Here is a 26155-nt window from a genome sequence, read left to right on the forward strand (position 1 = left end):
AAAAAGATCTACACTGATCCCTTCGATAATTGCTGTTCCTTCTGTCTTTTCTCCATTTAAATTTTTATGTGGCATATTTCTAGTCATCCTTTTGGACCCAGCATAGTAGGCTTTAACCATAACTAACTTCCCCTAACTGCTCAGGCTAGAATTAACCCTGCATCTTCTTGGGGCCCTCTTTTGTGCCCACTGATTTTGTTACTACCTTGATCACACTGATTACTACTGCGTTTTTATATGTCTGTCTCTTGCCCTAGAGTGTGAGCTCCCTGCAATCAAATATTGCCATGTCTGGTTTCTATGCCTTCCTCACCTAGCACTACATGTAGAATAGGCAACCAACAGTATTTGATTTCAGTAACTTGAAAGTAGGAATTACAGATTCTCTCTCTCTCTTTTTAAAATGTTTATTTATTTAGAGAGAGACAGAGAAAGCATGAACCAGAAAGGGCAGAGAGAGAGGGAGAGAGAGAGAATCCCAAGCAGGCTCCGTGCTGTCAGCACAGAGCCCAATGCGGGGCTCTAACTCACGAACTGTGAGATCATGACCTGAGCCAAAGTCGGACACTTAACCGACAGAGACACTCAGGAGCCCCAAGAATGACAGGTTCTCTTATGGTATATAAATAGAGAAAGAATTTATCACCAAGGAAAATTAGATTCCAGGTTGTGAAAGAATTTGTAAATTTGGTCACTTTCACACTCTCTGGGATCTTTGAGGAATTGGAGAGAATAAAAGGTAAGAGATACCACATTTGAATGAGTTTTATCCTTGCTTGCAAAAGAAATGTGGATTAAGGAAACTATAAACCAGTGAGTTTAACAACATGGTGTTATAATAGTTTCTCTTTGGGAAGTTCCTACAAATCAAAGTCATATTCACCAAAAATCCAGGGTGCATTTCCAGAGAGCAAGTCATACTGGAATAATCCCATGCTTGTTTGGGGCAGAGAAACTAAAATGACAAATTAATTTAAAGAGTAGATTTTTTTTTCTGGGTCTTTGATTTATTGTTTACCTCTCTTCTTGAATTTAATTCTTGAGGAATACTACTTGGCAATGAGAAAGAATGAAATCTGGCCTTTTGTAGCAATGGGGATGGAACTGGAGAGTGTTATGCTAAGTGAAATAAGTCAGTCAGAGAAAGACAGATACCATATGTTTTCACTCATATATGGATTCTGAGAAACTCAACAGAAGACCAGGGGGGAGGAGAAGGGGAAAAAAAAGAACGTTACAGAGATGGAAGGAGGCAAACCATAAGAGACTATTAAATACTGAGAACAAACTGAGGGTTGATGGGAGTGGGAGGGAGGGGAAAGTGGGTGATGGGCATGGAGGAGGGCACCTGTTGGGATGAGCACTGGGTGTTGTATGGAAACCAATTTGACAATAAATTTCATATTAAAAAAAAAGAATTTAATTCTTGAAAAATACATTTCCCCAGAGTCTGTCTGTGTCAGGCCCTGGTCAAGATGCTGAAGATATATCGTGGAAGGTCTGATGACGGGAGACAGGAAATGATGAAGTAGGACGCACAGCATGTCACATGCACACAGTGTGGGGAAGCAGGTGCAAAGCGGGGAGATGGGTGGTCAGGAAGATTCCACAAGAAGATCATCTGAGGCATGCTTGAAGCAGAGGGAGCAAGGCTTCACGGTAGTTGGCAAAGAGTGCTCAGAGCCAAAAGGGACAGATGTCCCTTGAGACTTCTGGGGGGACGATGTCTGCAGCAGGGCCAGTGACGGCAGGGCCACAGATGTCATCAGGCAGGAGAAAGGCCTCAGTGCTGGGGCAAGAACTCAAAGGGGATTGTATCAACTTTACGTTTTCCAGTGAGCTATGGAAAACCATCAGTCAGCTGGAGCAGAGGAGTGAAATGATCTGATGTACAACTTAAAAAGTCCCTTGAGGACACGCGGAGACCAGTGTGAGTCCGTTGCAGTTGGAGAGGCCTGGGTGGCCAGCATCAGGGTGATAGCACCTGAGGCTGTAAGAAGAAGTCCTTGGATTTCTGATATATTTAAAGACAAAGCAAAGGGGCCTCATTACTTGATACTTGGGCAAAGATGGAGAAAGAAGGCCTGAGCGGAGGGAGGGAGAATAATGTGACAGGTAAAAGGGCAGACTGAGTCACAGTTCTGTCGATTTCTCATTATACGACCTTAAACAAGTTATGTAAACTCTTGGAATTTTAGTGTCCTTATCTAGAAAATGAAGACGGTAATATCTGCCTCTACTTAAGAATTGTTGTGAGGATAGGGGCGCCTGGGTGGCGCAGTCGGTTAAGCGTCCGACTTCAGCCAGGTCACGATCTCGCGGTCCGTGAGTTCGAGCCCCGTGTCAGGCTCTGGGCTGATGGCTCAGAGCCTGGAGCCTGTTTCCGATTCTGTGTCTCCCTCTCTCTCTGCCCCTCCCCCGTTCATGCTCTGTCTCTCTCTGTCCCAAATAAATAAATAAACGTTGAAAAAAAAAAAAGAATTGTTGTGAGGATTGAAATAAGGTAATACAGGTAACATTTTTTATGGTGACACACACAGAAAAGAATCCATAGGTGGTAGTTGTGTGTGTGTGTGTCTGTGTGTGTGTGTGTGTGTGTGTGTGTGTGTGTGAATAGTAGGGATCACAGGTTGAGGGTAAGTTTGAGGTTCAAGCTTGTGCTGTCTGACCGATGCTAGAAGAAGACTAAAGTAGTCTTTGAGAAAGAATTCATTCAAAGGGAAGAAAGAACCAGGTATGAAAATGACAAAAAAAAATCATAGGAAGGGGAAGAATAAATCTGACTCGCTTCCTGGACCAGCTGCAGGAGCTCACATCTGGGCCCTAGGGAAAGAGATTACACTTGTGAAAGGAGAAAAAAGAACAACTGAAAATAAAAATCAAACTAAAATGTATTAATATATCAGGGACCCAAGCATTGTGTGCCCTTTCAACACTTTCAACAGAGTATAGCTCAGGGGCACCTGGCTGGCTCAGTGGGGAGAGTATGTGACTCTTGATCTCAGGGTGGTGAGTTTGAGCCCCACATTGGATGCAGAGATTACAGAAATAATAAACAGATAGAGTGTAGCTCAAAAGCATAAGAAAGTTGGTCTGCCGTAAGCCACAGTCCATTTTTGGCAAACTGAGGACTCCAGTGTAGCAACAGCGGTGTGGACAAAAGTCGGCAAAAGCCAGAACGGTGCTTTAGGGGAGACCATCTTGCCACACGAAGATGGCAGTGGTTCCTGGCAGAGGCAGCTGGTGTTAGACCCAGTGGTGATGGGAGCCGTGCTCACCAAAAGCAATGGTACCCAGTGAAATTGGCAATGGTGCTGGTGGATGGCTCAAAGTGGCTGAAAGGGCATCTCCATTAGCAAATATGAGACTCCCCTGGGGACATCCAGAAGAACTGTACCTGGATGACAAGGTAGAGGTGGAAGGAGGAAACAGAGGAGGAGGTCCTGTTCTGCGGGACTGGGGGCATCTATAGAGGTAGGGAGAGGCAAAACCAGAAGTGATATTTGCATTCCCTGGGACCTCATCATATCCAGAGCTGAGGGAAACTGGGGAAAGTTTCCCTAAAGTTAACAGGGTATACTGTGAACTCCACCTTCAACCGTACTCTGTTTTATGTTTTAAAGTTTAAACCAATGTTTAGATAAACTTGTAGAGAACAGATTTATCAGATTTACTGTCCCCAAAGGATAACTGCTAGTCATGATAGCTAATATTTATCAAATTTTATTATATGGCAAGTGCATATGGCTTAGCCACAGCACATGTGCAAAAAGAGATTTTAACTAGCATACATCTCAATGCATAAAAAATAGTTTGAATGATGCCCTCTCCCCACAAAACCCAAAAGAAATCTGCTTTTAAGAGGCATTATAAAAGCTTATGTTTAAAATTAGGTAGGTAATTGTCTTAGTCAATAGTATTTAGAACACACATGAAATGTGTTGTCCAGATGCCATACTTGAAGAAAGAAAGAAATGAAGTATACATTTCCAAAGAAGGTGTGAAAGCTAGAAAAAGGACTCAAAACTCAGTCCAGTGAAGTGTTGTTGACGCCACAGGAGATTTTTAGCCTGGAGAAGAGAAGGCTCAATGGGGGAGTATCTTCATTGCCTTCAAATACAGTACTCATCACTGGAAGAGGGATTTGTTTTTTTCTGGATGACCCCGATGGGGCGGGACTGGGACCGGTGGATGAAGATGCTGGGAGACAGTTTTTCATACAATATAAGGGAAGACATTTCTTTTTTAATGTTTAGTGTTTATTTTTGAGAGAGAGAGAGAGAGAGAGAGAGAGAGAGAGAGAGAGTGTTTGTGTGTGTGTGTGTGTGTGTGTGTGTGTGTGTGTGTGTGAGCGGGGGAGGGGCAGAGAAAGAAGGGGACAGGGGATCTGAAGCAGGCTCTGTGCTGACAGTAGAGAGCACGATGCAGGGCTCAAACTCATGAACTGTGAGATCACGACCTGAGCCAAAGTTGGACACATAACCAACTGAGCCACCCAGGCGCCCCTAAGGGAAGACATCGCTGAGAGAGATGTGTGATATTAGAAGGGCAGCTTGAAGAGGAAGCGAGGTCTTTTTTTACTACAGTTATCCAATTAGGGATGCGCAGTCACTGGGCAGGGGCAACAGGGGCAATTTCAGTGTTTGAGTGGGAGTCATTTAAATGGCCCCTTCCCGGGGTGCCTGGGTGGCTCTGTCAGTTGAACATCTGACTTCGGCTCAGGTCATGATTTCTCAGTCCGTGGGTTCGAGTCCCACGTCGGGCTCTGTGCTGACTGTTCAGAGCCTGGAGCCTGCTTCCGATTCTGTCTCCCTCTCTCTCTGCCCCTCCCCTGCTCATGCTTTGTCTCTCTCTGTCTCTCTCTCTGTCTCTCTCTCTCTGTCTCTGTCTCTCTCTGTCTCTCTCAAAAATAAATAAACATTAAAAAATATATTTTTTTAAATGGCCCCTTCTCACTTGGAAGTGGTTAGGTTAGATTAGTTGATTGAGGTCATAAGGCTAGTGGCCCACGAGGGGCCGTGGTGCACCTGACTATATTCCAGAGCCGCTGCTGATCCCTTCAGTGGCCATACGTAGAGTATCACTTGTGTTGACAGAAAAAGAAAGAACGTTCATAAAAGCCATGGAAGTGCAAACTCTTATGTCAAGATTCTGTTTTCTCTATGAAGATGTTTAAAATTGGGAGCTTTTCAGGACACCTGGCTGGCTCAGTCAGTGGAGCTTTCAACTCCTGATCTCAGGGTTGTGAGCTCGAGTCCCATATGGATGCAGAGATTACTTAAAAATAAATCTTAAAAAGCTGCAAGCTTTTCAAGAGAAAACGTGAAAATAAAGCAAAATTCTGAAGGTGGTACAAGCCCTGTTTTGACAATGCGTCAATGTCAACACGACCCCAACAGCCCGTATCTCCCTGGAGGTTTGAGCCACACCTTTCCGACCCTGTGCACACTGTATGTTTACCTCATAATGATATGAATCTACGTCCTTGTCACCCCTATAATTGCAGGCATCCCAAGTGAGTCCCATGTGTGATTTAGCTTTGAATTTGACAGAGCTCCTCGCATAGGCTTTTATATGCAGATGGTGCCTTTTACTGAATGAATAAATCCAAATGTCCTACTAGAGTGTCCCAAGGAAGTGATTATTTTTATATCAAAAATCGGTCCAACAGATGATTTGGTATCATATATATTATATATAATTTTAACCTTTTCAAGTGACCTAGCTGCTGCAATGGGTTTCACGGTATTAGGCATTTGCATGGAAAGGTAAATGAGAGTGAAAAAATTCCATTTCCAAAGAAAAGTAACCCAGTCTAAACTAAATTTATTAGCCATTTATCAAGAGCCTACTGCGGGGCGGTCATCAGGTTGGACGCTATAGGGATTACAGAAACGACTCAGATGTGAAACCCACTTTTAAAAACCTCATAGTCTTATGAGACAAAGTGATAAACTATTGCCAGAGTTGTCAACAGTTGCCCCCCCCTTTACCTGTATAAGGAGTAAACAGAATTTAAGGGTTGAGACTGAGCCGACAGAGAAGACAGGAGATTGAGAGAGAGGAGATCCAATGTGGAAACATGATGAGTGCTGGAGCCCCAGTAGAAGGCATGGTTGGTGAATACTCCCTGGTGGTCCAGAGGAATATTTGACCCTTACAGAGAAGTTGAATATTTAGTTTTATTATCTGCCCTGAGGGCAATCACAGGGGCCCCTTGTCATTACTACTGAAAGCTTCAGTAATGTTTACTCTATAGGGCGTGGCTGGGTGAGTGAGAGGTGTTTGGGATAACATAAAACAAAGGGGTCATATCCCATTCTGGGGCCCCCATGGGGTATGCAGTGGAAAAGTCACAAAGCTGGGCTATGAGGGAGACTGAAAATTCATCAGAAGCAGCAAATAGGGACCAGAATAACTAGCTTCACTGTGAGATTGCCAGAAAGCTCTGGAAACTTTGGGACAGACTCTGAGGTTTCTTTTAAATGGAGAAAAGGGAATGCGAGCCAAGCTTAAAGGGCCACGCAACCTTATCAGGCTAAGGGCTTGGGATCACACAGGTAGCTGATACATTGTTTTGCAAAGAAAAGAAAAGTATAATTTGTTAAAGCCGTTAAATGTGGGTAGAGGAATAAAAAAGAAAAATTCAAAGACATCACCAAAGTTTCCTTTGCAGGAGAGAAAGACGACGATAGTGTCTTTGATAAGTGATGGCAAGAGAATGCTCTGGACCAAACTGAATTTGCAATGACGGCAGAATAGTTGAGAGGCAACATCCTGGAGGACGTTGGAATTACAGGATCAGAGCTAAGTCAGATTTGGGGATATACTATAGGAGCATGGGTTAAAGGTGATAATGGAAGCCATGAAATGGAAGGCTTCGGAAAGACTGATGTGTGATATTCAAAATTAAGAGGTGATAGAAAGCCAAAGATAGTTGGGGAGAAAGAGGAAAGTGGGGAGCTAGGAGGAGAGCCAAGAAATTAATGTAATGGGAGGCCAAGAAGTAGCCTCATCCAGTAAGTGATTGATCAACAGGGTCAGATGCAGCAAAGATACAATGGAGGAAATAAATAACGGGGAACGTACCGAATTTGTATTAATATGTGTATAAAATAATTTACTTCTTTATATAAATATCAAATATAGACTTCTAGAATTCAAGCATCATGATCATAATCAAATAGTAATGTTGTTGTGACAAATGCAGAGGCAACAGAAGATATTTATATTCCTAAAGATATTTTTAAAGAGTTTACAATCTAAAAGGTAAGGCAAAGACTTGTCCAGTACAAACACATACACAGGTTGAACAATTATGACAGTATTTGCTCAGCATATTTCCAAGCTCTGGCTTATGAGCTCTTAAAAGCTTATTTGATAAAAATAAATTTGAATTTAAGCAAAAAATTTGCATTGTTCCTTAGAGTTCAACATAGCAAAATGCCCCCTGGAAACTAAGCAAGAAGAACTCAATATCTAAGACATATATTTTAGAGAGACACTGGTATTTAACCTCTCCTTCCAAAATCTAACACTTAAAAACCTCATAGGCAATTGGTAATTTGTGTATCTGATGCTGATGCTGTGCATGAAAATAACCTTTATTCTGATGACTGGATATTCTTATTCTTCAATATCTGTCACCCAGCCTTTTGCTGGGAGTTTCTTCTGGGTACTTGCCTCTGAGATGTCTAGGTTTCCTCTGACTTCCCCTCATTTTTCTCCTTCGCTTTTCTTCAGCCCTCAATTCCTGTCCATTTCTTTGTTTCTTGCACACAGAATTCCAGCTATTTCTCTGTTCTTCATCTTTTACCTGTGGCAATTAGGTAAGTTATGCAATCATCAACCAGATAGAAATGATTTCTTTCATTATTTGAAAGTAAGGTAAGCAGTTGCGTAGAACTTACGGAAGCAAGAAACCAAAAATTCCCTCTCTATTGTATGTTTCTATAATTGCCAAAGCTCTGCTTAAAATTAGCTCATTGATAATGTGTGGTGGTGATCTTGACAACGAGCCTAGTAGGCCTCCAACCAACCCTAGGGCGTGCAGTTGACCGTGGCCTCCAGCTGTTGTGCTGTGAAATCTCATGGCTACGTTCACAGCAAGGTCTGGCTTCCCATGGGCTTTCTCCAGCCAGTGACTGAGTATGGCATGAATACTAAGGCAATTTCAATTCTAGGAGACACCAGGCTCCTCTGATGGCTGACTTGGGCTCCAGGATTCTCCGAGGACTTGCCGAACTTTCCTTAGACTGCTTCTACCCAACCTACCAGCCTTCTTTCCTTTCCTTGGGGTCAAACTGGCATAACTGCCTGGAAGCAATCAATTCCAGCCTTTCCTGGTTCTCTCACCATTTTCCATCACAGACCTTTCCCATAATAAAATTCTTGCACATCTCATCCTGACTTGGTGTCTGCTTCTCAGGGGACTTGGGTGGGTACACACATACCTAGTGGAAGAGTGAGGCTTACAACGCCATGGGTCTTAAACCTTGTTTTCTCACTAGCATTTGGCTTTGGTTATACAACCTACATCAAAATAGTTGAATCAAAGTGATCTGACTTACAAAGGGGGTGACGGTGGCTAAACAAGCAAGTCTGGTGAGGAGTCAGCAAGGTTTTTATTGAGAATTACAATCAGAAGGTCAAATGCTGGGAGATCTTTGCTAAAACCATACGCTCGCTTGACATTGCAGTTCTCCCCTTGTATTCACATATCACACAAGAGATAGGACTGAGTGAATGGATATACTGCTTGGGTGGGGTCTGATTCTCTGGTCTCTAACAGATGTATTCAACATTGCCTACATTTTTGACGGGAAAGACCAACTCAGTATTAGTATGAAATTGTTCTGACTCAGAGAACAGAAAGTTGGATTTTCTACAAATGATCTGTTTGTAGAATGTTTGATTTTCTACAAATGATCTGTTAGACTGAGATAAAATTTTTTACTTATCAGATTAGCAAATATTTAAAAGATTGATCTTATCCAGTGTCGGTGAGGGGATAAGGAAATAAGCAACTTCTTTATATGTGTTAGGAGTATAAAGAGGTAAAGACCTTTAGTAAAGTTAATTTGTCAGGATCTATCAAAATTAAAGACAGACATAATCTATGGTCAAGGAATCCTGTTTTAGAATCTTTCATACAGGGGCACCTGGGTAGCTAAGTCGGTTAAGCATCTGACGCTTGATTTTTGGCTCAGGTCATGATCTCATGGTTCGTGAGTTCGAGCCCTGGACTGGGGCCCTGTGCTGACAGCATGGGGCCTGCTTGGGATTCTCTCTCTCCTCCCTCTCTCTCTCTCTTTTTCTCCCTCCTCCTGCTTGTGCTTTCTCGCTCTCAAAATAAATAAATAAACATTTACAGAAAAAAAGAATCTTTCATACAGAAATGTTTGCCCAAGAATACAAAAATCTATATACATGCATGTTCACTGTAGCTGAGTATAGCGCTGTTTGCAATAACAACACAGGAAGCAATCTAAAGGGCCAGCAAGATGAGGTTGGTTATGCAAATTATAGTACATCTACACCATGGAATATTATGCAGCTGCTAACAGGGCTACCATTAGCCCAGAAGGCGCCTGTGTGTAAATCAGAAAAAGATGACCCCTTTTCTGGGTGAACAAAGCGAAATGCCAGGAAGCACAATCTGATGAATGAAGCACGGGCTAGATTTTAGCTTCCATTATCCCCCTCTGCCAGGTGCTCTGTTACAATGCACAATTTGAACAATGTACCCTGGCTGTTACAAACAATGAAATAATGTTTCATATTATGACAGGGAAGGCTATCCACGATGCCATCAGCCTTCCCCACAAGAAAAGAAAAAAATACATAAAGGAAGAGAAGAAAGTTGGAGAAAGCATTGTTTACTGCTTCATAATAAATCTCCCTGAAACTCAGTATCTCAAAACGACAAATATTTATTATCTCACGGCTTCTGTGAGTCACGATTCCTGGTATAGCTTGACTGGGTCTCCTAGCTCAGGGCCTCTTGAAAGACTGCCTTCAAGGCGTTGATTAGGGCTACAGTGTCTCAAGGCTCAATCGGGGAAGGATTGGCTTCCATTCTTATATGTGTGTATTTATAAGGAGTATATGTGGTTGTTGGCAGGATCCAGTTCCTTCTCTGCTGTTGCACTGAGGGCCTCTGCTCTTCGATGGCTATTGGCTGGAGGCCACCCTCAGTTCCTTGCTAACGTGAACTTCTCCATAAGGCAACTTAAAACATGGCAGCTGGCCTCCCACAGTCAGAGAAAGAGCGTAGCAAGATGGGCATCACAGTCCTTCATAACTTAATTTCAGAACTGACATCCATCACTTTCTCAGTCTGCTATTTGTTACAAACAAGTTACCAGCTTCCGCCCACACACGAGAGCTTTTCCGAGGATCACACAAGGGCTTGAATAGGGGACGCTGGGGCCATTCGGAACCATTTTAGAATCTGGTTACTGCAGAGGATATGCATTGTGACTGTAAATACGTGAATAGTTATATCTGAGGCAGAGGCTTGGAGAAGTTTTGCTTTTTAAAAACAGTATTATTCCAAACTTAAAGAAAAGTTGCAAGAATAGTGCAGGGACCTCCTACATACACATTTAGCCAGTTTAACCAATTGTTTCCATTTTGCCCCATCGCTTTATCATTGTCTGTCTATGTATGTGTTGATGTAGGTATGCGTATGATCTTTTCTTTCTGAACTACAGTAAAACCTTGGTTTGTGAGCATCATTTGTTTTAGAAATGTGCTTGTAGTCCAAAGCACTTGTGTATCAAAGCAAATTTCGAAAACCTTTGGCTCAGTTGCAATCAGATGACATTTAGTGTCACATACTACGCCTATAACAAGGCATCACTCATTTATCAAGTTAAAATTCATTAGAAATGTTTGCTTGTCTTGCGGAACACGCACAGAACAAGTTACTCGCAATCCAAGGTTTTACTGTATTTGAGAGTAAGTTGGAAATACAGTGTCCTTTTATCTCTTGCTATCTCAATCTTTATTTTTTAGGGTTAAAGACATTTCTTTACTACAGTAAAATATTAAAATTAGTCAAGAAATTAAACATTGAAACTCTACGGTTACAGAGTCAATATTCAAATTTTACCAAATTTCTCAAGAATCCTGTTACAGCTATCGTTTTATTCTCAGGGCAGAATCCAATCTAGGATCATGCATTTCATCTAATGGTCACGGCTCTTCAGTTTCATTTAATCTGGAATAAGTCCTCAGCCTTTCTGTATCTTTCTTGACTTTGGCATTTTTAAAAGAGCACGGACCAGTTATTTTGTAGAAAATCCCTTAATTTGGATTTGTTTGGTGTTAGCTCATAATTAGATTTAGGTGGTACACTTTTGGCCAGAATACGTCCAAAGCATAGTTACCATTAAAAGCATTGCGCCTTTAATAAATGTATACTAATAAACCTATACTTAATAAACAACAAAATTTGTCATAATGCAGATTTACTTTTGTATAGAAGATGGAACATTTTCATACCCCCCAAAAAAGAAACCCCTTTCGCCATCCTTACCAATTGTACCAATCAATCCTTCCTATGACGAATGACAGGATATTGCTTTTGGTGTTTACCGTGGACACTGACCACGAGCTTACTTATTCTCACCATCCTTCATAGCATTTCTTTTGGATGCTCTAAAGAAAAAGCCAGACAGGGGGTGGCAATCATCAGTGAACTGAATAAATACTTTGAAAATGAAGTTTTAACACAGGGAATGACCTACTAATCTTCAGTGGTTCTCAACTGTGATGACGAGTTCAGCTGGGGATGCCAGCAAAAATTCAATCCTGGTGCATGCCGACATTACCTGGCCAATGATAACATTAGCTAGAGATTCAGCTAATCTTCAAAGGACAAGGAGAACTTTCTAATTTTAGAACGGGCATTTATTAGTGCTTCAAATGAATGGGTGATTACTTTTAAAGACTGCCACTAGGGGAATGATAACTAAGCTTAGGCAGCTTCATTTCCGGTGAGTGGAAGAAAGAAAAAGGAAAAACGACAGAAGAGATGGAATCTAAGACCGCATCTCATTCGAAGGTGTGTTGGTTTTCGGGATCCCTGAATGTCTTCTTCATCAACGTTGCTCACACCCCTTTTAGGAAGCCTGACTATGGGACCTTGGCCTTCTGAACAAAAACCTTCCAGGTAGACCACACGTGACAGACGGCAGTGCAGCTGGGGAGTGAGTGACCTCTAGTCATCTTTTGATTTTGCCATTAGAAAAGGCGAGGGGCTCTTTTCTGGAATGTTCCTCTGGGCACCCAGCATTTGAACTCATGACGCCCTCCTTATGCCATTTGCCACGTTGGCCCAGACATCCGCCTTGGTGCTGCAAAGCACTGCCCGTCGGGAAAGCTGAATTGTGAGGGCGGCTTGTCTGCCTTGGTCGCGTATAGTTGTCATTCCTTCTGTCTCAAGAACACAGCGCTGAATTTTTGACCTCCATTGGCACACTTTCCCGATCTTCTCTTCCCCAAGTGGCTGAGTGCTTGGTCCAGAGCCACCCCACTTACTTTCCACCCCCTTGATTCTCATCTTATTATCAGATTTTCTCCCCTTCTCCTTAATGGGAGACTCGGGGGAAGGGATTGTTTTGGCTGGAATTTGACAAGGCACAGGTGGTTTTACCAGCTGCAAGTTCTTTAGTTCTTGTTGGCTGCCCACCAACTCTTGGTCTTTTCACAGTTCTTTCTGCGGTGGTGGAGGAGGGGGAGGGGCAGGAAGGGACAGTAGGCCCTTGATGTGTTGTTCAACATCAGCAGCTGTCTCAGGTTGGCATGGAGTCCAGAGCAGTCCTTCAGGAAGGGTTCCCCCCGCCCCCTGAATGTTTTCACCTCTGGAGACTGGAGAGAGCTGAGGGGAACAGCCACAAACATGGCAGCTCGGCCTGGGTCTCGGTCAGCGGGCCCAGGGGCAGGAGGGCCACACGCCGTCCGTGCACACGTGCTGGCTGCCGTTGTGCGTGGCTCCCACACTCACGTGGCCGCCGCTTGCAGCCTCAGAAATTCGGGCTCGGCCAAGGCTGCTTGCCTCTCTACTCCCTGGCTGGTTGGAGTCCAATGACACGAGCATCGTCTCCCAAAATAGACAAAAATAATCCTCAGCCCGATCTCTCAAATGCCTCTTTTTGAGGAAAGAAAAAAGGAACCCAAACTTAAAAGAATTTTTCCTTCTTCCTTTTCCTTTCCAAGCACCTTTTTGATAGCAACAATAAAACACTTGAATGTGCCAGTTGACCTCTGGTGGCGCCCCGTTCACTGTTCTCTTCTCGGCCTTTTTTTATTTTGAAAACATTCATCCGACCCCTTTCCTTAGCACGGTTTCAAGCCCCTGCTCACGCTTCCTCAGACTTTTCCTTCCTGCGAGGCTCTGCTTGAAAAGCCCGGTTCTGTGCTCTGCTCGTGTGTGGGTGCTCGCCTCCCCCATTAATCTGAGCACACGTGAAAGGGAAGGCCAAAACGGCCCTTTATTGATTAATTCCTCTCCCTCTTCTTTCCTCTGATGCTTCGCCTTCATGTCTCCTTGCCCTCCTCCTCCCTAATCGCCTCATCCCTCAGCACCAGACAACTACTGGGATCTTCATGTGGCCCTTTGCTGATGAGAACCAAGGGCTGCCCGGCAAAATCCCCTCTAGTGTGACGGCAAAGCCCAGTGCGGCCCGTAGGTGTTTCCGGCGGCTCTGACGTCTTCTTGTTTCCTCTGCCCCTTCACGGCCGCACAAAGTGCTGATTCCTGTTCCTGACTGAATTCCCTGATGGTCTCCTGGGACGTCCACACCACAGCTCCTACCTCCCCTCGTCGTCAACCCCATGCTGCCTTCATCTGTTAAGAGATCGTTCTAAGGTCGGGGCGCCCGGGTGGCTCAGTCCGGTGAGTGCCTGACTTCGGCTCAGGTCATGATCTCACTGCTCGTGGGTTTGAGCCCCGCGTCGGGCTCTGTGCTGACAGCTCGGAGCCTGGAGCCTGCTTCGGATTCTGTGTCTCCCTCTCTCTCTGCCCCTCCCCCAACCCCGCTCATGCTGTTTCTCTCAAAAATAAATAAACATTAAAAAGAGAGAGAGAGAGAGAGAGAGAGAGAGAGAGAGAGAGCGCTCATTCTACGGCTTTCCCAGTTCCAACTTGCACCAGAAAGCTACAGGAGGCATTATCTCCATAACTTTGTGTGAGCTGAGTTGGGTTCTCCCAGCCCAGAACTGGCTCTTCCAGAGAGTATAAGCCCATTAGCTGTTTAATAATGCTTTGTTGATATTCCACCGCTTTCTGTTTGCTTTGCACACAGGGCATTTCTTTGAAACCCAAACAGCCTGGAGTGAGGCACAGAAACGAAGGTGGAAGAGTGGGGTGTGTTGTTTGAGGATGGTGGGGCGCAAGGGGGAAAGCAGAGACAGCAAAAGCGGGCAAGGAGAGGAGAAGAGGAAAGAAAAGAGGAAAAGTTTTCCGCTTCCCAGATTTTCCCGAGGGAGGACACAGTGGGGCTGCTATGTGACTATGTCTGGATTCCCAGGACCTCAGAGACACCCACCATCAAAGATAAGCAGGAGCACATATTCTAAAGCTCAGTATAAATGAATCTTGGAATACTCCCTGCTTTGGATTCGCCATACTTAAAAAAAAAAAAAAAATCTTCTTCAGCCAGAACAACCAGGAATGAACCTGGTTTGATTTGGCCAACGCCAGCATTTTTTAAAGAAATCATAGTTCATAGTTCTGTTGTGTATGTCACTGCAAAGTATTCATCATACTTAAGGGATGCCGCATACACCTGTCAATTCAGTCGAGCAAATGTGCATCTTTCCTATCTGTCTCTCTTTGCTTCAAGGGCCCGGCAATGCTAATCTTTAGCAATATTCTTTCCCCAATAAGAGCTCACATCCAATCTGAATGCTAAATAATGTTGTCACGAGGTTGCATGGGCACTGGTTAAGATCTATGCCCAAACTATAATGAATCTCTCTTCTACATAACTGTTATTGTGGCCAAAATTGGTGAACAGCCCCTTCTCAAGGGAGCAGTGGGAGGAGACTGGAATATTGTGTTGGATTCTGTCCTGGACATATCTTCGGCTAGACTCCTGGAGCAGTTTAAATCAAGGGCTGGGCTGAGCAGGCCTGAATGGCTTTCAAATGACAGATTTATGGAGGGAGGCCTAATTAGATCATGGTAATTTGTAGTACGACAGTATCTTTTGCTCAAGATCTCAAAGCAAATTTCTGCCTCCATAGGTGGGCAAAACAAAGACCTGTGAGTGTCGAGGGACAGTCTCAATTTCACAAAATAAATCCTTGGGCAGCCCAGGATAAGAGTCACACCTTGCATCTGGAAAAACGTTCTGCAGTTCTGCTACCTGTTTATATAATGCTGTCTTATTTGAGCCTCCTAGAATCCAATGGCGGTATTAGGAAAGGCAGCCAGCGTCTCCCCCCATTTTAGAGAAGAGAAAACGGAGGCACTGGTTTGTGGTTAAGTGACCTGCCCAAGACCATAGCGTCAGTAGCTGGGTTGATCTTTATATGCCCTATGTGGGTTGACAAGGTTTTTTGGAGAAATCAAGCGGTGTGATTCTTAGCTGTACGGGCAGGAGGAAACCTTGAGATACTGTGGTTTTGCTCCTAATGACTTGGCAGAAAGGAGTGCGGCTGAGGAATACGAGCTGCAGAGAAGCCAGACTGGGAAATAGTAGCAGGAGACCTGGGATTCATGTAGGTCAAGGGCTTAAAATGAATTGTAAACCCCAGCGTTAGGAGTATGCAAAAGCCTCGAATTTGCGTATCAAGGTATTGCCTTGGCAAAAAATACTATTGTGTGTATGTGGCCACGTGGTCACCGTGGTGGCCCGTCAGTCATTATACAGCTGCCAACAGAGGTGGCGATCCCCTGAAAGAGCAGGAACAGTAGTGGGCAGGATTACTGAGTGCTCTCCCCAGGGCCTCTAAAGTCACACACCGTTGTCTTACCTGCCTGTTGGGACTGTCCATTCCGGGTAACATTCATTTGTTTCATCCATTGGGTATCCACTTCCGGTTGGTCCCTATTAAGGTGATGCGTGGATTTTGCCTTCGAGCAGCTTACGTTCTAGTATAAGGGCCCAAACATGTGCCTATGTGATAATGAACAAGGGGAAGGTGATACCTGTGATTAAAAAAACAAAAACAAAAACAAAAACAAAAACTTGGTTCCTTGTTGCTGTGCTAAACTTGTACATCGTCTAGGTCTTTTGAAAGAAATAGATGGAGCCTTATATTTTTCGTTTCCCCAGTAGGATTCTGCACATGGCTGATGCTCATAAAAACGTGCTTATGTCCAGAGGATGGTTTTCTTTTCCCTTTTGGTTTCTAGAGGACTCTTACTGAAAAAGATCTTAATAAACAACTAACCTATATGAATAGCTTGTGTTTTTCATCTGTCTCTGTCTCTCTTTTTGTCTCTGTCTCTGTCTCTCTCCCTCTGAACATGAATACTCTGTCATTTTGGAGATGAAGCCAATACCTACTAGTAAATGACCCATCACTGTTAAATGCAGATGGCAGAGAAACTTCATTTTCTAATCCTTAATTGTCCCCAGCATGTTAGGGGCAATTTTAAATCTAGTTATCCACATTTTAGCAAATCCAAATACATTTATTCCTAGGAAATAAATAAGGAGGTATCGATAAGTGTCTCATTCTCAGAAGGGTCACATCACATGGTCCTCAGCTCAGGCTTGCCCTGCCTCCTCTTTAGAACGAACCCCAAGTGGGTAGACAATGGGTGGGAGGCAACTTTGGGGACCCACAGAATCTTGAGACCGTCTCCCCTCTCTGTTTAAGCACATGGATTATGGCAAAAATCACAAACTGCAGACTTGGCAGATTCTCCCAGAGCAGGAGGGGAAGGTGATAGCCTTCTCCAAAGTCAGAGGAGGGATGGGTATTGAATAAATCACAACAAATATGTGATATGTCCTGCAAATGATATGAAAAATTAAATACAAAGAAAAGTGAAGACAGGGCTTCTCAAATGACGGAGCTGTGCGGAGGGTGAAGGGGGAGGTGGTGCGGGAAGGGGGGGCGAGGCAGCAGGGGGGGAGGGGGCAGAGTGCTAAATTTGTGAAAAGAAAAACACTGATGCTATGCATACTCTGAAAGATGACATGGTTCCCTAGTCCAGATGGCAGTTTTTTAGAGTTTTACTTGCATTTCCTGATTGAACAGACTTTGCTCGGGTCCCGTTATTAATGTTAGAACTTGCGGCTTGGGCTCCTGTGTTCTTGCACAAGGCAGATGACAGTGCTGTTCCGGTGAAGGGGAGTTCAGAGTCTCAGGGAGCAGCAGCAGCAGCTTGGACTTCTGGGGAAACGAAAGGAGGACTCCCAGGCGGCCGGTCCTGCCACCCCATAAAATGGAAGAACCTTGGCTCTCCATATGCATTCTCTTTTGTGATCTGGAAGACAAATAACTCCGCTTGGTTGTCTATGAACAGGTACCGCAGATGGCTGGATCCTGATCCTTATAGGCTGCTGTGGAAGCCAGGGGGACTCTTTTACTCTTGCCCAGCCCCCTGAAGTTGTTAGCTAAGGGTGGGGTCTTGGAAGACAATGGACTATGATTACTATATACTATAAGTAACTCCAAGGGCAGTAGTGAGGATGTGGGCTACCGTGTGAGGTTTCACCGTAAATGGATAATGTATATAAAGTTGCTCCTGGGGCGCCTGGGTGACTCGGTCGGTTGAGTGTCCGACTTTGGCTCACGTCATGATCTCACAGTTTCAGGAGTTCAAGCCCCGCATTGGGCTCTCTGCTACTGGCACAGAGCCCGCTTTGGATCCTCTGCCCCCAACCCCCCCCACCCCGGCTCCCGCCCCTCCTCTCTCTCTCTCTGTCTCAAAAATAAATAAAACATTAAAAAAAAAAAAAAAGGTGCTCCTGTGATAAAGTCACTAGGCAGCTTGGAGATGTAAGGAAATTTTTAGGTATTTTTAGATATTTCTCTTAGAGAATCCCAGGCAATATTTCTGAAATATTTTAAAAATATTTTTAGATATTTAGAAATTTTTAGATATTTCTCTTAGGGAATCCCAGGCAAAAGGGAATTCTTCAGAATCTTTTCTCCTCTTGATATTGGAACCCAAGGGATACGTTTTTAAGATCAAAGAACTTTAAGGGAAGCAATAAAGGGAAGACAGTATTTTGCTTTTCTTGAGATTTCTTGATAATGATGGATGCCCAATTTCTTTGTTCAAAGATGTCAGCCTGTGAATCAGAGGCAGAATCCCTTTTGGTTTTAGTTGTCACGGGTGTCTATTTATAGTCATGGCCAAATGTGACCTCATCCTCTAGGTTTTGCAAGCTCAGCAAAGTGAGGCCAGGTTAGCCTGGCCACAGGTCTCCGAGGAGCACCCCAGATGCTGCAGTGTGTCTTGTCAGCAATGCCAAGGTTTTTCTCTTTCCGCAACTCCTCACATGCCTTTCAGTTCAAAGAACAAGGTGATTGGAGACGCCATCTTTGAAGTCAGAAATAAAATGGAAGACTCAAGAATCGCCGATTTTCTTTCTTTCCCTCCCTTCCTTCCTTCCTTCCTTCCTTCCTTCCTTCTCTCCCTTTCTCTCTCTCCTTTCCTTCTTTCTTTTCTTTCTTTTTTTCTTTCTTTCTTTCTTTCTTTCTTTCTTTCTTTCTTTCTTTCTTTCTTTCTCTTCTCTTCTCTTCTCTTCTCTTCTCTTCTCTTCTTTTCTTTTCTTTTCCTGTTTTGAAGACTAGTATGGAGAAAGGAGATGATGGTAGACAAGGAAGAATGGGACAAATCACTGGTGGAAGAGTCCCCATGGGGGCAGACCACTAAGAGTTTCTAGGGATTCAAGCAGGAACCTGATCCTTTCTCCTAAGTATTTAAATATTGAGACCCAGGCAGACAAACACATCTGTGAAAATTACAGCTCTCATCTTGGGAGGAGCCATGGTGTTAGCGAGCTCTACCTAATTTCACAGTCCATTTCTTGGGGCCCTTTGTTCATCCAACCAATTTTCACTATGTGCTGCCTATGTGCCAGGCTCCCTCTGAAGGCACCTTCTCTCCGTTTTTCTGGTTTCTCATCCTTTGTTTGGAAAAAACGAACTGAACAATAAAGCTGGAGATTGCTCTATCAGTAAAGTACAGCTCCATTTCTGTGACATGGCCAACTTCGTTGAAGTCAAGGAAAAGTTCTCCTTTTCCTAACCCAAGAATCTTTACTAAGCTGCAGATGGCTTTAGTGACCCCTTCCTTCCTATTTCATTCAATGCATATTTATTCAGCATGACTGAATCGTGTGTCTTCAAGTCTACAAAGTCATAGGAATCAGTTGCTTGGTTAATTGAATTGACAAGTCTGTTGAGCCAATTGTTAAAGAAATATGACTATTCAGTCAAGAGCTGTTGTTGTGGCTTCACATCGATGTGGCCAGGGTGGGTGACATTGTCTGAGACACAACGGTTTGCAGAGATGTAGTCCCTGACCACTAATTACCCAATGCATACTAAAATGTAGGGCACTTAGAGAACTCCAAGAAACGTAAGGGAAAACAGCACAGTGATCAGGAGAGATCAGCAGAAGCTGAAGGAAAACCAAAGATCTTATACCTGGGAAAAGGATACATGTTCTGCCTTCAACTTCTACCAATCAAAACCATATTTAAGCCACATCGGTACCACAGCAAACATGTATTCGGTAACGAAACCTACCTCGATTTTTTTGGTGAGTATTTAAGCTTCAGCTTTCCTAAGGTGAAAATAACCTGAAATAAAGATGAATAAAATCAAGGAGTGCAATGCACAGCAAGAAAAAAATTAATGCAAATATTCTCCTTTCACTAATGTCCCCGTAAACTAAAATCCCAAGCAGCTTCTTTGATTTCATTTGTGGTAATTGCAACAGAAAATTGCATCTGGACCGACAATGTGTATACCGAGCTTCAGCCCAGTGTGCTTACAAATTGCCAAGTTATAGCAAACCCCCAGCAGAAAGGATGGAGATTTCTCACAGAAATACTGGCAACCCTTTAAGAGCAATGGCATTTACTGACACTACATCCTAGGAAAAAGAAATGAACTGGAAACTGTACATCAGGGTGATCATCAATGTCAACTGAGTCCTGGTTTTTCTTCTCACTCCCCTCCAAATAATTTGGCTTTCAAAATTACATCTGCTGTTCTCTCTTTAGTAGATACAGCAATGATGCAGTATCTAACTGGAATTCTCCTTCTTTCTCTTCTCTCTTTACTCCCGGAAATCTGGATATTTAACAGAAGCAGTTAGGAAAAGTATTATAGACAAATCTCAATCACCTACGTGGGAGAAAGAATCCATTTTTTGGAAGTTTATGGTCGGGGGGGAAGGGCAGAGAGAGAGGGAGAGAGAGAGAATCTCAAGCAGGCTCTGCACTGTCAGCACAGAGCCACATGGGGGGCTCGAATCCACAAATCTCGAGATCATGACCCGAGCTGAAATCAAGAGTTGGACGCTTAACTGACTGAGCCACTCAGGGAGCCCTGAAAGAATCCAATTTTGATTCCTAGATTACAGGGTTCTGGGAGGAATGAAGGAGTCCTCATCGCTGAAAGCTTGGGAATATGTTCTGGAACATGGAACTCTTAGGGTTCAATCCTGTGTTCGCTTGAAGCATGAGGAGTCTGGTCCTCCCCCTGACAAAAATCATACACAATATAGGTATGCACATCCCAAATACTGAACAGGAATAATATGGTCTGGTGTGTCCGTGTTTTTATTTGTTTGTTTTGTACTTAGGCCACGTCTATACATGCGAGTCAGCTTGAAAAATAATACACCAACATCACTTAATCTCAGCCACTGCAAACAACGATTCACTAATTCCTTTGGAGTTTTTCAAAATAAAAGTTGTCTGACGAAAAGCCACTGCTGTTTCATGCTGTTCCTCACAAGATGAACAGGACAGAATCTCTATTTCTTACAATACCCGGCCAACAATAGATGTTTACTGAATGCAGCCTCACTTATTTATATGCTGCAAATAATTGCACCTTCACAATGATAGTCACTCTCACGAAAATACAGTATTGTTTGCATCTTTTTTAAGCGTTCACGACGACGAAAGGATTACGTGGTCACGTGGCAAAGATTCCCACCAAAATAGGAGAACAGTGGAAAAATAGGCGCAGACTCCGGTATTCTTTAATATATTCATCACCGTGCAAGAAGCCAACGTCCAGGCTCCTAAATAATTATCGGTCAGCGCCATCACACTAAAGTGGGTTTCCATCAATACTGAGGTTATCTTTGCTTTGCCTCCGCTGACCCCGAGTGGGACGGGAAGAATGGCCCGGGCACACCTAATGGCTCCTTGCCGTCAAGCAGCCGTGGGAAGGGCAAGGGTACTGAAGCAGCGGAATCAATCACCAGACTCATTAACCCGGCAGCCTCCCACCCCCCTCCCACGGGCTCCCCAGCCGTACCACTTGCCACTACCCTCCCTCCTCCGGGATCCGAGGTCACCCAAACCACCTTCAAGGGGCCATGCACCTGCTCCCTACACCACACTTCCCTCCCGGCCCCTTGCAAACGGGCAGCCGCAACTTCAAGGAGAGCATTTCCGAAACGAAACCTTCGCTCGCCCGGACGCGCACGCGTACGCGCACGCTCCCCCCCCCCCCACGCACGTGTGCGCACGCGCACCCACGTGCGCGCGTGCCGCTAAGATCCTATCGGTGCCGGTGTCGTGGACAGACGCCCCTCCGCTGCGGGGGGGGGGGGGGGGGGGGGGGGGGAGGTCCCAGCCCTCCTTCCTCTCTGCCCCCACCACCCGGAGCCCTTGCTCTCCGTCCAAGGGCGCCGCGCTGCCTGCGCTCCGAGGCCTCAAGGCCACTGCCTTCCCTCTCTCGTGCTTGGAAGCCGCAGCCTCCGATCAGGGCTCTGTTTGCCAGCCCTGTACTGTACTTCATTAGGCAGCTCTATTTAATGGTTTCAACAAAAGCCATCATTTTAGCCCAACTGCCTTGACTAAATTAAAATTTCCAATCTCTGTTTTAGTGTTCTGCAACTGATGTATACATAAGCAAAACTGGTCAACATCTGCCAGGGGGTTGGCAAAAAGTTCTGTAAAGATGTACTTCACATTTCTGAAGCATGTGCAAAGTAACAGCGTCCCTATCCTCCCGAGAGCCCTCATGGTTTTACTTCACCATTTGTTCAAACACACTTTAGCCGCGTATAAGCCATACAGTTCATTCCCCCCTTGGTTGCCGTTTTATCTGTAGTGTCATTTTGAGTAATTGGGGTATGGTAGCTGATCAACTTACAGGTTTCTCATTGGCAGAAAGGGACCATATTGGCACCAAGAAAGAATATGATGGGTCCTCTCGGTGCATAAGCAAGTGTCCCTCTCTTGCACTTGGCTACCCAAGGCCATTAGGAAATAAGCTGAATAAAGCCTCCAAGTGTATACGTCTTCCCTCTTCCCGGGCAGAGGGAGGCACCTATAGACGCAGCATAGCAAACCCAATGTGGAAAGATGGTCAATGTACATATTTAGTCAGTGATCTGTGAAAGTTTTTGAATTAGTTTTTAAAGCTTTGTTAAGACCAGAACGCACAGATGTTGAAAACAAGTTCAGATGTAGCGACAGATGGTATTTGATTATGAAGCAGACTGTTCATATAATACAAAGATGCTGCTTCTGCCATACCCAAGTAACTGCAGACAGTGCAGTAGAAATTTTGGAAGGCAGGCGGTTCGAGAGGGTCTTTGTGCAGCAATAACTTTCCCATTTTCCAGCAGTGCTAGAATTGGGATAATTTCCCCCTTTTCTTTTCAATCAGCGCCTCTCTCTGCTCTTCTGTGCCCTGCCTCCCTCTCCAGCCTCAAAACCTCCTCTCTCCCTTCAGTGAGCTGTCTTCCCTCGCCCACGTCTTTCACAACAACTGTGCCGATCGGAGGGTGCGTGGCCTCATCCGAAGCAGTCCCGGGCCCGAAGTTAGAGGGAAAGAGGAAGCGCTTGCTAATGCTTTCGTGGTCTGAGAGAAAAAGACCCCTCACCGTTCTTGCTTTGCGGTGAGAACTCCCTCTTTAAACAGCAGCCGGGATGATGGCTTCGAACGTGCTGCCACACGTGTGCTGAGGCTGCTGCTGACACGGCGCGGGCATCGAGACTCAGCTGCCCCATCTGTAAAGTGGGGATGCCTCTTGCCCCATTCATCTCTCAGGCGTGCCCGGAAGATCATATGGGATGCCGAGTCAGAAAGTGCCTTGAAGGATGGAAAGCACTGTTCACATGCATGTGACTGTCATTGTTGGGGGTCTCAGGATGGGAGAGTGTGGGTGCCTTCATGCCGAAAAGAGAAACCTCCCTGTACTTTGGGAGACCTCAGTCGGAAATCCACTGTCCTTCTTCCGTGTAAGCCCTAGAAAAATGCCGTGGTATCAGAAGTGTGCTTATTAAACGAGTGAAGACAGCAGAACCCCTGGCTGCAGATGGGTGCCTTCCGAATGGTTATTTCCCCTTTTCAGACTAGAAACTTTGAGGATCAGTGACTTAGACATCATGGGACCCCCAGCGCCTGGCCATGATAGAGTGCCCTGGTGAAGGTCATGGGTGTAGAAGCAGACACGCTTAGAAACGGACAGTGTGGATTCGACAACCTCCTTTCTGGCCTCCTTCAGAATCCAAGCTTTCAGGTCCGGGTGAGTTATCAGGCCTCGTCTCCAGAGCTTTTTGTGGCTCTGTTACTTTCCTTTATCAGCACAGTTGTGGCCTGGCCTGGGCTGCGGTGCGGGTGGGGGTGGGGGAGGGCACAGGAGGGAGGTGGGGGCAGTGCCGGTACAGCCTCTTTCGTGTATGACCCGACTCAAAAGCCCACCGTCTGTCCCCTAAACTCCAAGTCTCTGGTTTTGAAGAGCTTACTATGTGCCAAATAATGTTTAACAAACACAGATGAGCCACAGGAGATGGAGAGAACTGGCGTGCCAATACGTATAGGAGGAGATTTTGAGAGAGCTGGCGGGGCGGGGGAGGGGGGGAGGGGGGAGGGGAGGGGGGAGGGGATGTGGGTGGAGAGTAGTTGTAGGTGGGCTCAGGACGGAGGTGGATGAGGAGACAGAGGAATTTTCGGGTCCTCCTGCGGTGGAGGGCCATCCCGGGATGTTTTACGTGCTGCTTCTATGCAAACCTTCCTCTTTTTTGGTTACCTTTGTGGGTTTACTGGTAAAGCTGATGTGGCACTAACTTATATTAAATGCCCAGGGTTTGATTAGCCAATGAGAAGAGGGATTTATATTCTCTCTCCAATTTGCAAATGTATATTAAAGCCCACTGCATCTTTATTGCAGACGGAACTGGTGATATAATCCGTGGGGCTCTGTCCAAAATGAAAATGTGTGGTCCTTTGTTTAAAAATTATTAAGAATTTCAAGAGGGTAGCGGCAGAGCAGTGAAGAAATGTGGGGCTCTCCTAAGTGTGGGACTCTGTGTGACTGCATAGGACTCACGCCTACGAAGCCGGCCCTGACCGCAGGGGGATAGGAAAGCAAACTCCTCTGATCGCCTCCCATCCAGAATCTCTGCAGCACGCAGAAGACACCTGCGGTTTTTGAGTATCGATTTGCTGAACTGTGAGACATTAAGAGATTGCCCTGAATGAGGAGGAAAGCGGAAGACGGGGACCACGGATTCATAAAAGAAAACAGAGTGGGCAAGAAGGCAGGCTGGACAAGATTCAGAAGTCCCGGGTTCACACTCAAATCTTATCACTAGTCAGATTTCGGAGCTTATCCATGAGAGAGGAATAGTCAAGAGTTCCCGTTAGAGTCAAGAGTCTCCCAGGGTTGACGTGAGCTCCAAGGATGACGATGTGAATGTCAAAGTGCAGGGTGCTGGCCAGCCAGTGTTCTTGGTTCAGGCCATGTGCACTACACGTTACGAGGTGAGTTGATGAACCAGCCAGTCAGGCGGGATTTATGAGGCAAGCTTTGTGCTCGGCACTGTGACGAGTGCCATAGTTACTGCCGAGATAACTGGGGAGACACTGGTGCTTGGAACCAGGCTGATGGATCCTCTCTCTGAGTATTCCACTGAGTACTACCCATTCCCCAGGCCCTGGAAGAAGAACCGTAAAGCGAAGGTATGCGAGTCCTTACAAGGTACATAGGCCACTCACGAATGTTCACGTGGGTCGGGAAACTAGCTCTGGAAGAGGCTATTTTAGCCCAGGAGAAATACAAATAACAGTGAATTTGATGACCACGGATAATATCTGTCTGCCGATGAGTCGGTGCCATTGGAGAGCTGCACTAAATGGCAAGACAGCTTTATTTTTTTTTTAATTTTTTTTCAACGTTTTTATTTATTTTGGGGACAGAGAGAGACAGAGCATGAACGGGGGAGGGGCAGAGAAAGAGGGAGACACAGAATCGGAAACAGGCTCCGGGCTCCGAGCCATCAGCCCAGAGCCCGACGCGGGGCTCGAACTCCCGGACCGCGAGATCGTGACCTGGCTGAAGTCGGACGCTTAACCGACTGCACCACCCAGGCGCCCCATAGCAAGACAGCTTTAAATGGAGAGCTGAGGAGTGGAAAAGGTACCTGACCCCCACTCAGGCTCTCTTCCTTGTTCTTGGTCCTTTCTCTGACAGCTGTTCTTGATGAGGACTGACCGTGGCTTCATTCCCCACGCCCACGACCACCATCACTCCTCCACTGAGGACCCGAGTCTCCACAGGAAGTATCTCCATCACCTTGGTTAGGACTGTCTCTGAGGAAAGGAGATGTAAATAGCTTAATATTTCCACAAGGGCCTCGTTTTGTGTGTCCTGCTTTTGGGTAAATTGCCCTGTTAAGGCAAAAGCACCCAGACAGCCCATGCCCAAACTCATGTCCATAGAAAAGATGAGATAATGCATATGTATTGCTTTAAGCCACTAAATGTGTGGCAATTTGTTACCCAGCTGTAGAAAACTAATACATATTGCACTAATTTATTATCATATAGTAATAACTCTCACTCATTGAGTGTCTACTGTGTGCTTAGCTTTGTACGAAAGCATTTATACATATTCTCTTAATTCTCACCACTCGGCGATAGAGGTACCGTAAGGACTATTTTAGAGATGAAGAAACTGAGGGGCAGGTAATTTGTTCGA

The 26155-nt window shown here is 45.0% G+C and overlaps 1 long non-coding RNA gene across 2 annotated transcripts; it reads right to left on the bottom strand.

Annotated features, from left to right (window-relative positions):
- Positions 1 to 5726: 5726 nt before the first annotated feature.
- Positions 5727 to 21642, bottom strand: LOC109495449. Of its 2 annotated transcripts, none has more exons than XR_006592029.1 (5): positions 21545 to 21642; positions 19729 to 19781; positions 15988 to 16130; positions 11543 to 11664; positions 5727 to 7816 (listed from the first exon to the last, which is right to left on the bottom strand). It is a non-coding gene; the product is annotated as an uncharacterized LOC109495449 (long non-coding RNA). The 2 variants fall into 2 exon arrangements; XR_002739253.2 differs by having other exon boundaries at positions 15988 to 16162.
- Between the last annotated feature and the right edge of the window lie 4513 nt (positions 21643 to 26155).

This window comes from Felis catus, chromosome F1 (assembly GCF_018350175.1).
Source record: "Felis catus isolate Fca126 chromosome F1, F.catus_Fca126_mat1.0, whole genome shotgun sequence".
Lineage (NCBI taxonomy): Eukaryota > Metazoa > Chordata > Mammalia > Carnivora > Felidae > Felis > Felis catus.